The sequence below is a fragment of the Pristiophorus japonicus genome, unplaced genomic scaffold (genome assembly GCF_044704955.1).
Source record: "Pristiophorus japonicus isolate sPriJap1 unplaced genomic scaffold, sPriJap1.hap1 HAP1_SCAFFOLD_2247, whole genome shotgun sequence".
NCBI lineage: Eukaryota > Metazoa > Chordata > Chondrichthyes > Pristiophoridae > Pristiophorus > Pristiophorus japonicus.
Genome location: NW_027251959.1, coordinates 1 through 14,889, shown reverse-complemented (window position 1 = coordinate 14,889; position 14,889 = coordinate 1). Strand labels below are relative to the sequence as shown.

At 42.6% G+C, this 14,889-nt stretch overlaps 1 long non-coding RNA gene across 1 annotated transcript; it reads right to left on the bottom strand.

The window, feature by feature from the left end:
* Positions 1 to 471: 471 nt before the first annotated feature.
* LOC139245612 (uncharacterized) lies at positions 472 to 4,036 on the bottom strand. The gene is made up of 3 exons (XR_011590016.1): positions 3,946 to 4,036; positions 921 to 986; positions 472 to 592 (listed from the first exon to the last, which is right to left on the bottom strand). It is a non-coding gene; the product is annotated as an uncharacterized lncRNA (long non-coding RNA).
* Between the last annotated feature and the right edge of the window lie 10,853 nt (positions 4,037 to 14,889).

Sequence of the window (14,889 nt, the reverse complement as noted above, 5' to 3'; positions counted from 1 at the left end):
GATAAACTAGTTTTATCACAATGACATTTCAGGTAACATTTATCTCAGGAAAAGTGAATATTAAATTGCATTAACTGTAATAAAACTGCTGAAGTCTACCATCCTTAAAAGGGATATTCACCTGAGAGATTGTTATTATATTTTAAGGGTTATTGTCCTATTTAGTTAATAATAGGAGAAAAAACACATCAATGGCTAATAATTCAACTAAATGTTTTATTTATCTCAAGGGCAATGTCATAGTCAGTCTGTGATTTGTATTTGGAATAAATGAAATTTAGAGAGGAATTTTTTGTAATGTTTGATATTTTCAATTATCATCCATGTAAGGCAGAAAGCCCTTGGCAAGGATAAAACTCTTACAAATAAGATTTTCTGATTCATGTAACTAGCTACCTGTCCACATTATTACAATTGAATTTACTTAAAATTTTAATAAAATTTACTCCAATATTTGTCAGCTCACCTCATACCACTGTCCAACTGCGTAGTTTTATGTGTGTTTGCATCCCATAGGTAGATAGTATTTGATTTGTCAGCAATCACAGCCAAGGCATCTCCATCTTTATCCCAGTCCATAGAAACACAAACTCTAGGTGTCCCATAAAAAAATTAAATAAAAATCAAAGTTTACTCTTGTAATTTTAGCTTTAGAAATTTTGGATCTTTTTCTCAGAAGTCATTTGATGAACTTTCCTATTTGTAAAATGTTGTATTTACTTACTATTACACATTGTTGATAAATACACATAAATTGGATTGTAAATATCCTGTCAGAAAATTGAGAATGATTACAATGCAGGCCACCGAGTAGTCAAAATTGAAGTACAAGTTAAAAAGTAATTGTAATAAATTTAATTAGCCTTACGCATTTTGCGACTTTATAACCAGCCATTTAGAATAATGTGGTTTTTTCATACCCTGGAAGGTTAACTTCATTCCTTTTATGTCCATGTCGATCAAAGATCTTCACTGTATGGTCAGACCTAAGACAAACCAACAAGTCTCCAATCAGTTTTAAAGCAATGACATGCGCAAACTCTTCAAAATCCAAATAACTAGGTTGGTCATTTACTGGAAAACTGCATTTAATTGTCAAGTCCTTCTGCACTTCTCCTATTACAGGTTGAACGAACCTCTCTTATCCGACACCCTCGGGATCTGGTCAGTGCCGGATAAGGGATTTTGCCGGATGAGGGGAGGACACTTTAAATTGGATGATACAGGTACTGAACAAGTGGATATCGGGGCTGGCTGGCTTGGGGCTGGGAGAGCGGCAGAGAGATCAAAGGGGGGTGGGGGAGTGGATCGCAGGGCCAGGCCAGCGATTGCGGGAGTCGGCAGCGAGCAAGGACTTCAATTTGTTCACGTCGGAGTTCTGCGCATGCTCCACTCGGTGGCCGGATGAGGGGTGGTGCCGGATAAGGGAGGTTCAACCTATCAAACCAAAATAATTGTGGGAATAATAATCATAAAAATCTGGGAGTACTGTATATTCCCTTTTGTTGATTTTCAGTTAAAGAACACAACTATATGAAAGTAATAAATGTTGATTATGAAGAAATTTATAAAAAAAATGATTCTCAGGTTGTGGGAAATGCACAAGAAAAGAATTCTTGTGATAATGGCATTCTCTAGATTGGCAATTGCTTGGTGCCGCTCCTTAGGTTAAAAAAAACAGTAGGATGTGACTAGCTATCTTCTTCAAACAAGCCTGCAAGTTGTTTCTGATTTCTGAGCTCCAGAATAGCTCTTCAGCTGGTTTGAAGTTGCATCTATCCCACTACTTGGAATAGAGATACTTCATAATACACCACTTAACTGACACAATGGTAACAACAAAACTGATGCTTTTAAAAACTAAAATAATTTATAATCAGTCTATTATTTACTTCCAAGAAAAGACAGCGCTTTGAACAAAAAAGTGTTCCCTCTATACTTTCCTTCCTATTTAACTGTGCAGGCTATATTTTTCAACAGAAGAATGAGACTTGGCTTGCCTATTCTGTCTTAAGAGGATCTGTGTTAAAGTTACTATAGGACTAACGTGCCAAAAAAGCTCTCACAAAGTCAGACTATAGGTAGACCCTGAACTAGAGAAAAATTTATTTTTTTAATCTATATTAGTTTACTGATTTGAATACTTTATTGCTAGAAAGAGTGCACACAGGGTTAATTATGGTTGCAAAATATTTTTACAAGGCACGGAGAATATACATTCTGTAATAGCAGACAAAGATCAATCAATGTGTGGCTAGACAGTGGTTTCCGTGAAATAGTTGCTTAATATATTAATGCAAATTGAATGCAGAGGCATTAAGTACCGCCTGTTTTATAGTATCATTAATGGATGTTTAGAAGAGGCAATTAATGATCAGATCTACATCAACTGAAATACAAACCTCCCATGCCACTGTTAAAGAATGATGCTCAATCTTAATTAATCAAAGACACTAAGTTGTTAGAGAACTTTCATTCTGATAAAACTTCACAGGATCCCAAAATAGGTCTCTAGGGGCCGAATTTTTGAGAAGTTTGCGACCGGGTTTTCGCCACAATTTGACCCTCCGCGGCAAAAACCTTGTCGCAAAAGGGGCAGGATCCTCAGGTACTTATTTGCGGCGGCATGTCCAAGTACTGCCGGGGAGAGGTGTGCCGACGTGCAACGATGCGGATTGCGTTTGCGTCGGACTTTCGGCTCTCGCCCAACCCATACACCGCGCCCGTATAGCTACAGGTCAAACCTGTCAGTGCAGCCCTGCCAGCAGCAGTAAGTATGAAAACCTTGCAAAAAAAGTAAGTTAAAGTTTCTATTTTAATTTTTTTTGCAGCGATTAGATAGTTAAGGGTCTTAAAAATGTTTTTGGAATGTTTTTTGGAATTCTTTTTCCCCTCCCAAGGCATCTCTTGCAGCGCTCCCGGCCCCAGACTAAATTGGGCGAAACTCGCGGTTTTGCACCGTGAATCTTCATGCAATGCCCCCCTTACCGCCGTAAAACCTGAAAGTTCAGCCTAAAAACGGTAGCGCAACGTAAACGTTTATTTTCACATATCGCTACTGTTTTCGCCGAACAAAACCCAAAAGCCCAAAATCCAGCCCTGTGTGTCAATCGGTGATGGTAGTCCTTCACTGACAGCACCGGGATTGCAATTCCCAAGATTGGGACTTTATTTGAGGTTGTCTGAACAAAGTTCTCAGTCAGTCTACAGCTAAGCCATCTACAACCTGCAGCCAGCAGAATGATAAGTCACTGACTCCATTGTAGTGGTGAAATGAGCAACTGTTTTGAGTTGAAATATACGTTAGGGGAATGGTTTTATTATTGTTTTGAATATGAATTGAAGAGAACAGTAAAGTTTATAATTATCTCAAGTACTGTTTTGCACAGCATACTGTTAATTTGCTTGCTTTATTTAAATAAATTGTCTGTTGATGCACAGCCTGTGCATCAATCTGTCTATCAAAGGGAGGAAAATTGCATGGCAGCACAGGATATAATCGGTGTACAGTGGGAAGGGATCGCTGATCCATTGGTCTTGCAATTATTTACCTCGGTATTACTAGATGAAGGCACACTCTGGATCGTAGGTGATATGAGATGGTCACTGATGTCTAACCAGAGTAGAATATCTGGTGTAAAATCCAAAAACATGACACCAACACTGTGCTAAAATGTTGCTTTGCAGGCAATGTAAATCTTGTATGTATTGTTTGTACTAAACATCCAACCAATAAAACTAGAACATTAATGTTAATCATATTGTCAAGGAACATTACTACCCTTCAATTTTTGCACAGAATTGAGATAGACAATCCATTAGAATATTATAATATTGAGACAATGTCACTAAGTATACATAATAGCAATGCTTTAACTTTCAATCCATGACACAAGCAGTTTAGTCTTCTAGCACGTTGGCTGCAGTAGAATGTAAATGGCTTACCCAGTCACAGCTATATAATTCCCCAGTGTTTTCTGCCAGTGGTATTGTACAAGATTGCCTGCAACAATTTTCTCTGAGATGGTAAATACTCGCTGCACAGGAAAGAGAACAATAAACATGATTTTTGTAAACACAAAAATATTATTCAGTTTTAACATATGTTTACATAAGAACATAAGAAATAGGAACAGGAGTAGACCATACAGCCCCTCGAGCCTGCTCCGCCATTCAATAAGATCATGGCTGATCTGATCATGGACGCAACTCCACTTCCCCGCCCGCTCCCTATAGCCTCTTATCCCCTTATCATTTAAGAAACTGTCTATTTCTGACTTAAATTTATTCAATGTCCCAGTTTCCACAGCTCTTTGAGGCAGCGAATTCCAGACTTACAACCCTCAGAAGAAAAAATTTCTCCTCAGCTCAGTTTTAAATGTGCGGCCCCTTATTCTAAGATTATGCCCTCTAGTTCTAGTCTCCCCCATCAGTGGAAACATCCTCTCTGCATCCATCCACCTTGTCAAGCCCCCTCATAATTTTATTCATTTCGATAAGATCACCTCTCATTCTTTTGAATTCCAATGAGTAGAGGCCCAACCTACTCAACCTTTCCTCATAAGTCAACCCCCTCATCTCCAGAATCAACCAAGTGAACCTTCTCTGAACTGCCTCCAAAGCAAGTATATCCTTTCGTAAATATGGAAACCAAAACGGCACGTAGTATTCCAGGTGTGGCCTCCCAATACCCTGTATAGATGTAGCATGACTTCTCTGCTTTTATACTCCATCCCCTTTGCAATAAAGGCCAAGATACCATTGACCTTCCTGATCACTTGCTGTACCTGCATACTATCCTTTTGTGTTTCATGCACAAGTGTCCCCAGGTCCCGCTGTACTGCAGCACTTTGCAATCTTTCTCCATTTAAATAATAACTTGCTCTTTGACTTTTTTCTGCCAAATTGCATGACCTCACACTTTCCAACATTATACTCCATCTGCCAAATTTGCAGGTTTTTTGTGTCCTCCTCACACATTGCTATAAAGTCTGGAGTCCGTGAGTCGGCGAAAGGCCTATAAAGGCCGCGAGGTCGGGAGGTGGGTTGCTGAGTCTGGAGTCCGTGAGTCGGCAAGAGGCCTATAAAGGCTGCGAAGTCGGGAGTCCGTGAGTCGGGGAGAGGCCTATAAAGGCCGCGAGGTCGGGAGGTGCGTCGCTGAGTCAGGAGTCCGTGAGTCGACGAGAGGCCTATAAAGGCCGCGAGGTCAGGAGGTGCGTCGCTGAGTCGGGAGTCCGTGAGTCGGCAAGAGGCCTATAAAAGGCCGTGAGGTCGGGAGGTGCGTCGCTGAGTCGGGAGTCCGTGAGTCGGCGAGAGGCCTATAAAAGGCGTGCTTGTGCAGCTCCAGGGAGAAGACAAAAAAGTAGAAAGAAATCAAAAGGTGACGTCACAGCCAAGGGGGTAAATGATTGGCTGGTGATTGGTAAGTAGTTTTTCCTTTTCTTTCTTTATCAGTAAGTAACCTTTAGCATTGTTGTTACCCAATTAAGTTAATCTAAAGGTTAAGTCATGGCAGGAGAGCTTGCACACGTGTTATGCTCCTCCTGTACTATGTGGACGCTTCCGATGTCCCTGACGACTACGTGTGCGGGAAGTGCATCCGCCTCCAGCTCCTAACAGACCGCATTGCGGCACTGGAGCTGCGGGTGGATGAACTCTGGAGCATCCACGATGCTGAGAATGACGTGAACAGCACATTTAGCAAGTTGGTCACACTGTAGGTAAAGGGTACACAGCCAGATACGGAACAGATGACCAACAGGAAGAGAAGTGCAAGGAAGGTAGTGCAGGGGTCCCCTGCGGTCATCCCCCTGCAAAACAGAAACACCGCTTTAGGTACTGTTGAGGGGGATGACTCATCAGGGGAAGGCAGCAGCAGCCAAGTTCATGGCACTGTGGGTGGCTCTGCTGCACAGAAGGGCAGGAAATAGAGAGGGAGTGCGAAAGTGATAGGGGATTCGATTGTAAGGGGAAAAGCTAGGCGTTTCTGCGGCCGCAACGGAGACTCCAGGGTGGTATGTTGCCTCCCTGGTACAAGGGTCAAGGATGTCTCGGAGCAGGTGCAGGACATTCTGAAAAGGGAGGGTGAACAGCCAGTTGTCGTGGTGCATATAGGTACCAACGATATAGGTAAAAAACGGGACGAGGTCCGACGAGACGTATTTATGGAGCTAGGAGCTAAATTTAAAAGTAGGACCTCAAAAGTAGTAATCTCAGGGTTGCTACCAGTGCCGCATGCTAGTCAGAGTAGGAATCGCAGGATAGCTCAGATGAATACGTGGCTTGAGGAGTGGTGCAGAAGGGAGGGATTCAAATTCCTGGGGCATTGGAACCGATTCTGGGGGAGGTGGGACCAGCACAAACTGTACGGTCTGCACCTGGGCAGGACCGGAACCAATGTCCTAGGGGGAGTGTTTGCTAGTGCTGTTGGGGAGGAGTTAAACTAATATGGCAGGGGGATGGGAATCTATGCAGGGAGGCAGAGGGAAATAAAAGGGAGACAGAGGTAAAAGATAGAAAGGAGAAGAGTAAAAGTGGAGGGCAGAGAAACCTAAGGCAAAAAACAAAAAGGGCAGCAAAATTCTAAAGGGGCAAAGTGTGTTAAAAAGACAAGCTTAAAGGCCCTGTGCCTCAATGCGAGGAGTATTCGGAATAAGGTGGACAAATTAACTGCGCAGATAGCAGTTAATGGATATGATGTAATTGGCATCACAGAGACATGGCTCTAGGGTGACCAAGGCTGGGAACTCAACATCCAGGGGTATTCAACATTTAGGAAAGATAGCCAGAAAGGAAAAGGAGGTGGGGCGGCTGGTTAAAGAGGAAATTAATGCAATAGTAAGGAAGGACATTGGCTTGGATGATGTGGAATCGGTATGGGTGGAGCTATGGAATATCAAAGGGAAGAAAACGTTGGTGGGAGTTGTGCACAGACCACCAAACAATAGTAGTGAGGTTGGGGACAGCATCAAACAAGAAATAAGGGATGTGTGCAATAAAGGTACAGCAGTTATCATGGGCGACTTTAATTTACATATAGATTGGGCTAACCAAATTGGTAGCAATGCGGTGGAGGAGGATTTCCTGGAGTGTATTAGGGATGGTTTTCTTGACCAATATGTCGAGGAACCAACCAGAGAGCTGGCCATCCTAGACTGGGTGATGTGTAATGAGAAGGGACTAATTAGCAATCTTGTTGTGCGAGGCCCCTTGGGGAAGTGACCATAATATAGTAGGATTCTTTATTAAGATGGAGAGTGACACAGTTAATTCAGAAACTAAGATCCTGAACTTAAGGAAAGCTAACTTCGACGGCATGAGGCGTGAATTGGCTAAAATAGACTGGCAAATGATACTTAAAGGGTTGACGGTGGATAGGCAATGGCAAACATTTATAGATCACATGGATGAACTTCAACAAGTGTACATCCCTGTCTAGAGTAAAAACAAAACAGGGAAGGTGGCTCAACTGTGGCTAACAAGGGAAATTAAGGATAGTGTTAGATCCAAGGAAGAGGCATATACAATGGCCAGAAAAAGCAGCAAACCCGAGGACTGGGAGAAATTTAGAATTCAGCAGAGGAGGACAAAGGGTTTAATTAGGAGGAGGAAAATAGAATACAAGTGAAAGCTTGCCGGGAACATAAAAACCGACTGCTAAAGCTTCTATCGATATGTGAAGAGAAAAAGATTAGTGAAGGCAAACGTAAGTCCCTTGCAGTCGGACGCAGGTGAAATTATAATGGGGAACAAAGAAATGGCAGACCAACTGAACAAATACTTTGGTTCTGTCTTCACGAAGGAAGATACAAATAACCTTCCGGAGGTGCTAGGGGACCGAGGGTCTAGTGAGAAGGAGGAACTGAAGGATATCCTTATTAGGTGGGAAATTGTGTTGGGGATTGAAGGCTGATAAATCCCGGGGCCTGACAGTCTGCATCCCAGAGATTACTTAGGGAAGTGGCCCGCGAAATAGTGGATGCATTGTTGATCATTTTCCAACAGTCTATCGACTCTGGAGCAGTTCCTATGGACTGGAGGGTAGCTAATGTAACACCACTTTTTAAAAAAGGAGGGAGAGAGAAAACAGGTAATTATAGACCGGTTAGCCTGACATCAGTCATGGGAAAAATGTTGGAATCAATTATTAAGGATGAAATAGCAGCGCATTTGCAGAGCAGTGACAGAATTGGTCCAAGTCAGCATGGATTTATGAAAGGGAAATCATGCTTGACAAATCTTCTGGAATTTTTTGAGGATGTAACTAGTGGAGTGGACAAGGGAGAACCAGTGGATGTGGTGTATTTGGACTTTCAAAAGGGCTTTGACAAGGTCCCACATAAGAGATTGGTGTGCAAAATCAAAGCACATGGTATTGGGGGTAATGTACTGGCATTGGTTGGCAGACAGGAAGCAAAGAGTCGGGATAAACGGGTCCTTTTCGCAATGGGAGGCAGTGACTAGTGGAGTGCCGCAGGGATCAGTGCTGGGACCCCAGCTCTTTACAATATATATTAATGATTTGGATGAAGGAATTGGGTGTAATATCTCCAAGTTTGCAGATGACATTAAACTGGGTGGCAGTGTGAGCTGTGAGGAGGATGCTAAGAGGCTGCAGGGTGCTTTGGACAGGTTAGGTGAGTGGGCAAATGCATGGCAGATGCAGTACAATGTGGATAAATATGAGGTTATCCACTTTGGGGGCAAAAACACGAAGGCAGAATATTATCTGAATGGCAGCAGATTAGGAAAAGGGGTGGTGCAACGAAACCTGGGTGTCATGTTTCATCAGTCATTGAAAGCTGGCATGCAGGTGCAGGTGCAGCAGGCGGTGAAGAAGGCAAATGGTATGTTGGCCTTCATAGCTAGGGGTTTTGCGTATAGGAGCAGGGAGGTCTTACTGCAATTGTACAGGGCCTTGGTGAGGCCTCACCTGGAATATTGTGTTCGGTTTTGGTCTCCTAATCTGAGGAAGGACGTTCTTGCTATAGAGGGAGTGCAGCGAAGGTTCACCAGACTGATTCCAGGGATGGCTGGACTGACATATGAGGAGAGACTGGATCAACTGGGCCTTTATACACTGGAGTTTAGAAGGATGAGGGGGGATCTCATAGAAACGTATTAAGATTCTGACAGGACGGGACAGCATCTATCCTGTCAATTCCCCTCAGAATCTTATATGTTTCAATGAAATCACATCTCATTCTTTTCAACTCCAGAGATGATAGGCCAAAGTGAATAACCTCACATTTCCCCACATTATACTCCATCTGCCACCTTATTGCTCACTCACTTAACCTGTCTATATCCCTTTGTAGGCTCTTTGCATCCACCTCACAGCTTACTTTCCCACCTAGTTTTGTACTGCCAGCAAATTTGGATATAATGCACTCGGTCCAATCATCTATGTCATTAATATAAATTGTAAATAGCTGATGCCCAAGCACTGACAGTTGTGACATTCCACTTGTTACCAAATATACTACATCCACTGGTTCCCCTTTATCTACCCTGCTAGTTACATCCTCAAAAAACTCTGACAAATTTATTAAACATGATTACCCTTTCATAAAACCATGCTGACATTACTTAATCATATTATGATTTTTTTTTTTTAAGTGCCCTGTTACCACTTCCTTAATAACGGATTCCAGCATTTTCTCCAACAACCACTGTCAGGCTAACTGGCCTGTAGTTCCCAGTTTTCTCTCTCCCTCTTTTCTTGAATAGTGGGGTTAGATTTGCTACCTTCCAATCTGCTGGGACCATTCCTGAATATAGGGAATTTTGGAAGATCACAACCAATGCATCCACTATCTCTACAGCCACCTCTTTTAGAACTCTAGGATGTAAGCCATCAGGTCCGGGGGATTTGTCGGCTTTTAGTCCCATTAGTTTCTCAAGTACTTTTTCTCTACTGATATTAATTACATTAAGTTCCTCACTCTCGTTAGCCCCTTGGTTCCCCGCTATTTTTGGTATACTTTTTGTGTCTTCCATTATGAAGACAGTTACAAAATATTTGTTTAAATTCTCTGCCATTTCCTTGTTCCCCAATATAATTTTGCCTAACCCAGACTCTAAGGAACCAATACTTCTTTTTGCTACTCTTTTCCTTTTTACTTGTAGAAGCTCTTCCAATTTGTTTTTATACTTCTTGCTAATTTAGTCTCATATTCTACTTCTTCCCTTTTTATCAGTTTTTCAGTCATCATTTGCTGATTTCTAAAGCTCTCCCAATTCTCAGGCTCACTACTATTCTTTGCAACATTATAAGCCTCTTCTTTTAATCCAATACTATCCTTAAACTTCTTTAGTTAGCCACAGATGGATTATTTTTCCCATGAAGTTCTTATTTCTCAATGGAATGTATATTCCTTAAGAATTTTGGAATAATTCTTTAAATGTTCGCCACTGCTTATCTATTGTCATACTTTTTAATCTAATTTTCCAATCTACCTTAGCCAATCCACCCCTTATACCTATGGAATTGGCTTTGTTTACATTTTAAAACTCTCGTTTCAGATTTAAGAATGTCACTCTCAAACTCAATCAGATTATGATCACTCTTCCCTAGAGGATCCTTTACTATAAGATTACTAATTAAATCTGTCTCATTACACAAAACAGATCTAAAATGCCTGTTCCCTGGTTGGTTCCATGACGTATTGTTCTAGGAAACACTCTCTAATACATTTCATTGACTCGTCCTCCAGACTATCCTTGCCAATTTGATTTTCCCAATCTATATGAAGATTGAAGTCCCCCATGATTATTGAATTACCTTTGTTTCAAGCTCCTATTATTTCTTGATTAATACTCTGTCCAATGGTATAGCTACTGTTAGGGGGCTTATAAACTACTCCCATCACTTTTTTCTTCCTCTTGTTATTTCTTATCTCCACGGCCCTCACTGCCTCCCCCGCTCTGCCATCGGGAACGGCTGTTGCCGTCGGTCGGGCCCTCACTGCCTTCCCCCTCCTGCCGTCGGGAACGGCTGCCTCAACTTGTGAGGCTTCCTGCAGCCTTCTCCCTGCCTCCCCCCCCCCCCCGCTGTCGTCGGTCGGGACCTCACTGCCTCCCCCCCCCCTGCCGTCGGGAACGGCTGCCTCAACTTGTGAGGCTTCCTGCAGCCTTCTCCCTGCCTGAAAGGCCTGCCTGAAGCACTTTCACACAGGTAGGACCATGGTTTATTTAATCTTTTCTTTGCTTATAAATTTATATTCAGGTTGGAATTATTTGTATAATATTTGTATAAGTATAACTAAGGATTTATTGTAGAATGTAATGACTTCCCTTCCCCCCCCCTCCGCCCCCCACCTCGTTCCGGACGCTAATTTGTAACCTGCGCCTGATTTTTTAATGTGTAGACAATGTTTTTTCAGGCCTACAAAAATCTTCACTTGCTCCATTCTAAGTTAGTTTGGAGTACGTTTTCACTGTGGAAACTTTCAAATCAGGCGTCAGTGGCCGGACACGCCCCCTTTTGAAAAAGAAATTCTGTTCAAAAGTGAAACTGTTCTACCTGACTAGAACTGCAGAAAACTTAAATGTGGAGAATTGCGATTTCTAAGATACTCCGTTCTCCACCAGTTGCTCCTAAAAATCAGGAGCAAATCATGTGGAAACTTGGGGCCTATATTCCATCTGCCAAATTTTTGCCCACTCACTTAGCATGTCTATGTCCTTTTGCAGATTTTTTGTGTCCTCCTCCCTCATTGCTTTTCCGCACATCTTTGTATTGTCAGCAAAGTTGGCTACGTTACACTCAGTCCCTTCTTCCAAGTCGTTAATATAGATTGTAAATAGTTGGGGGTCCCAGCACTGATCCCTGCGGCACACCACTCGTTACTGATTGCCAATCAGAGAATGAACCATTTATCCCGACTCTCTGTTAGTTTGACAATTCTCTATCCATGCTAATATATTACCCCCAACTCCGTGAACTTTTATCTTGTGCAGTAACCTTTTATGTGGCACCTTGTCAAATGCCTTCTGGAAGTCCAAATACACCACATCCATTGGTTCCCCTTTATCCACCGGTTCCCCTTTATCCACCCTGTTCCCCTTTATCCACCCTGTTCGTTACATCCTCAAAGAATTCCAGCAAATTTGTCAAACATGACTTCCTCTTCATAAATCCATGCTGACTCTGCCTGATCGAATTATGCTTTTCCAAATGTCCTGCTACTGCTTCTTTAATAATGGACTCCAACATTTTCCCAAACTCAGATGTTAGGCTAACTGGTCTATAGTTTCCTGCTTTTTGTTTGCCTCCTTTTTTAAATAGGGGCGTTACATTTACAGTTTTCCAATCTGCTGGGACCTCCCCACAATCCAGGGAATTTTGGTAAATTACGACCAATGCATCTATCCCTGCCGTTACTTCTCTTAAGACCCTAGGATGCAAGCCATCAGGTCCAGGGGATTTATCCGCCTTTAGTCCCATTATTTTACTGACTACTACCTCCTTAGTGATTGTGATTGTGTTAAGTTCCTCCCCCGCTATAGCCCCTTGACTATCCATTGTTGAGATTATTGTTTGTGTCTTCTACCGTAAAGACTGATACAAAATATTTGTTCAGAGTTTCTGCCATCTCCATGTTCCCCATCACTAATTCCCCGGTCTCGTCCTTTAAGGGATCAACATTTACTTTAGCCACTCTTTTCCTTTTTATATACCTTTAGAAACTCTTGCTATCTGTTTTTATATTTCGTGCTAATTTACTTTCATAGTCTATCTTCCCTTTTTTAATCATTTTTTTAGTCATTCTTTGCTGGCTTTTAAAAGCTTCCCAATCTTCTGTCCTCCCACTAGTTGTGGCCACTTTGTATGCTCTTGTTTTTAAATTGGATACCATCCTTTATTTCTTTAGTTTTACACCCTTTCCTCCTTACTGGAATATATTTTTCTTGAGTGTTGTGAAATATCTCCTTAAATGTACGCCACTGTTCATCAACCGTCCTACACTTTAATCTATTTTCCCAGTCCACCTGAGCCAACTCAGCCCTCATGCCTTCATAGTCTCCTTTATTTAAGCTTAGTACGCTGGTTTGAGATCCAACTTTCTCACCCTCCATCTGAATTTGAAATTCAACCATGCTATGATCACTCATTCCAAGGGGATCCTTTACTTGGAGATTGTTTATTCATCCTGTCTCATTGCACAGGACCAGATCTAAGATAGCCTGCCCCCTGGTTGGTTCCATTACATATACTCAAGGAACCCATCCCTTATGCACTCTATGAACTCTTCCTCAAGGCTACCCTGACCAATTTGATTTGTCCTATCAATATGGAGGTTAAAATCATCCATGATTATTGCTGTTACCTTTTTACAAACCCCCACTATTTCCTGGTTTATGCTCCGACCAACAGAGTTGCTACTGTTAGGAGGCCTATAGATTACACCCATTACAGGAAAGATATGATTGCACTAGAGAGGGTACAGAGGAGATTTACAAAGATGTTGCCTGGACTGGAGAATTTTTGCTATGAGGAAAGATTAGCTCGGCTGGGTTGTTTTCTCTGGAACAGAGGAGGTTGAGGAGACCTGATTGAGGTATATAAAATTATGAGGGGCCTAGATAGAGTGGATAGGAAGGACCTATTTCCCTTAGCAGAGGGGTCAACAACCAGGGGGCATAGATTTAAATTAATTGGTAGGAGGTTTAGAGGGGATTTGAGGGGAAATCTTTTCACCCAGAGGGTGGTGGGGGTCTGGAACTCACTGCCTGAAATGGTGGTAGTGGCAGAAACCCTCGCCACATTTAAAAAGTACTTGGATATGCACTTGAAAGCCGTAGCCTACAAGGCTATGGACCAAGAGCTGGAAAGTAGGAGATTTTTACAGTTGGTGATACTAAAAAAGAATTTGAATGGAAACTTGACCAAAATATTCACTTCACAAAATTTTGAACCCGATTCCGCCCAAAGTGGAAACACTTGCCCCAAGTTTCCACATGATTTGCTCCTGATTTTTAGGAGCAACTGGTGTAGAACGGAGTATCTTAGAAATCGGAATTCTCGTCATTTAGTTTTCTCCAGTTCTAGTCAGTTAGAACAGTTTCACTTTGGAACAGAATTTTTTTTTTCCGGCCACTTACGCCTGTTTTCAAAGTTTCGTCAGTGAAAACTTACTCCAACTAACTTAGAATGGAGTAAGTGAAGATTTTTGTACACTCGAAAAAACCTCGTCTACACTTTAGAAAATCAGGCGTAGGTTACAAATCAGGTGTAGGGAATGGTGGTGTGTTTAAAGGGAAGTTTACAAACTTTAAACATTTCAGTTTTAGAAATAAAGAGCCATCATCAATAATAAATGATAAATACATCAATAAATCAACCAATAAATCAATCAAAAAAATTAATAAGAAATAATTTTTTTTTTAATCAATAAATAAAACATTTTCTACTTACCGGTGCAGCACCGGGAGCCCTCCAACAGCGTGCTGGGATGCCCCCCTCAGTGTGTCTCTATCTCTCTGTCTGTCTATGTGCCTCTCATTCTCTGTCTGTCAGTGTCTGTGTTTCTGATAGCGAGGGGAGGGGGAGGAGGGGGGTAGAGGGAGAGAGGGGATGAGAAGGGGGGAGGGATGGGGGAGAAGGGGGGAGGGATGGGGGAGAAGGGGGGAGGGATGGGGGAGAAGGGGGGAGGGATGGGGGAGAAGGGGGGAGGGATGGGGGAGAAGGGGGGAGGGATGGGGGAGAAGGGGGGAGGGATGGGGGAGAAGGGGGGAGGGATGGGGGAGAAGGGGGGAGGGATGGGGGAGAAGGGGGGAGGGATGGGGGAGAAGGGGGGAGGGATGGGGGAGAAGGGGGGAGGGATGGGGGAGAAGGGGGGAGGGATGGGGGAGAAGGGGGGAGGGATGGGGGAGAAGGGGGGAGGG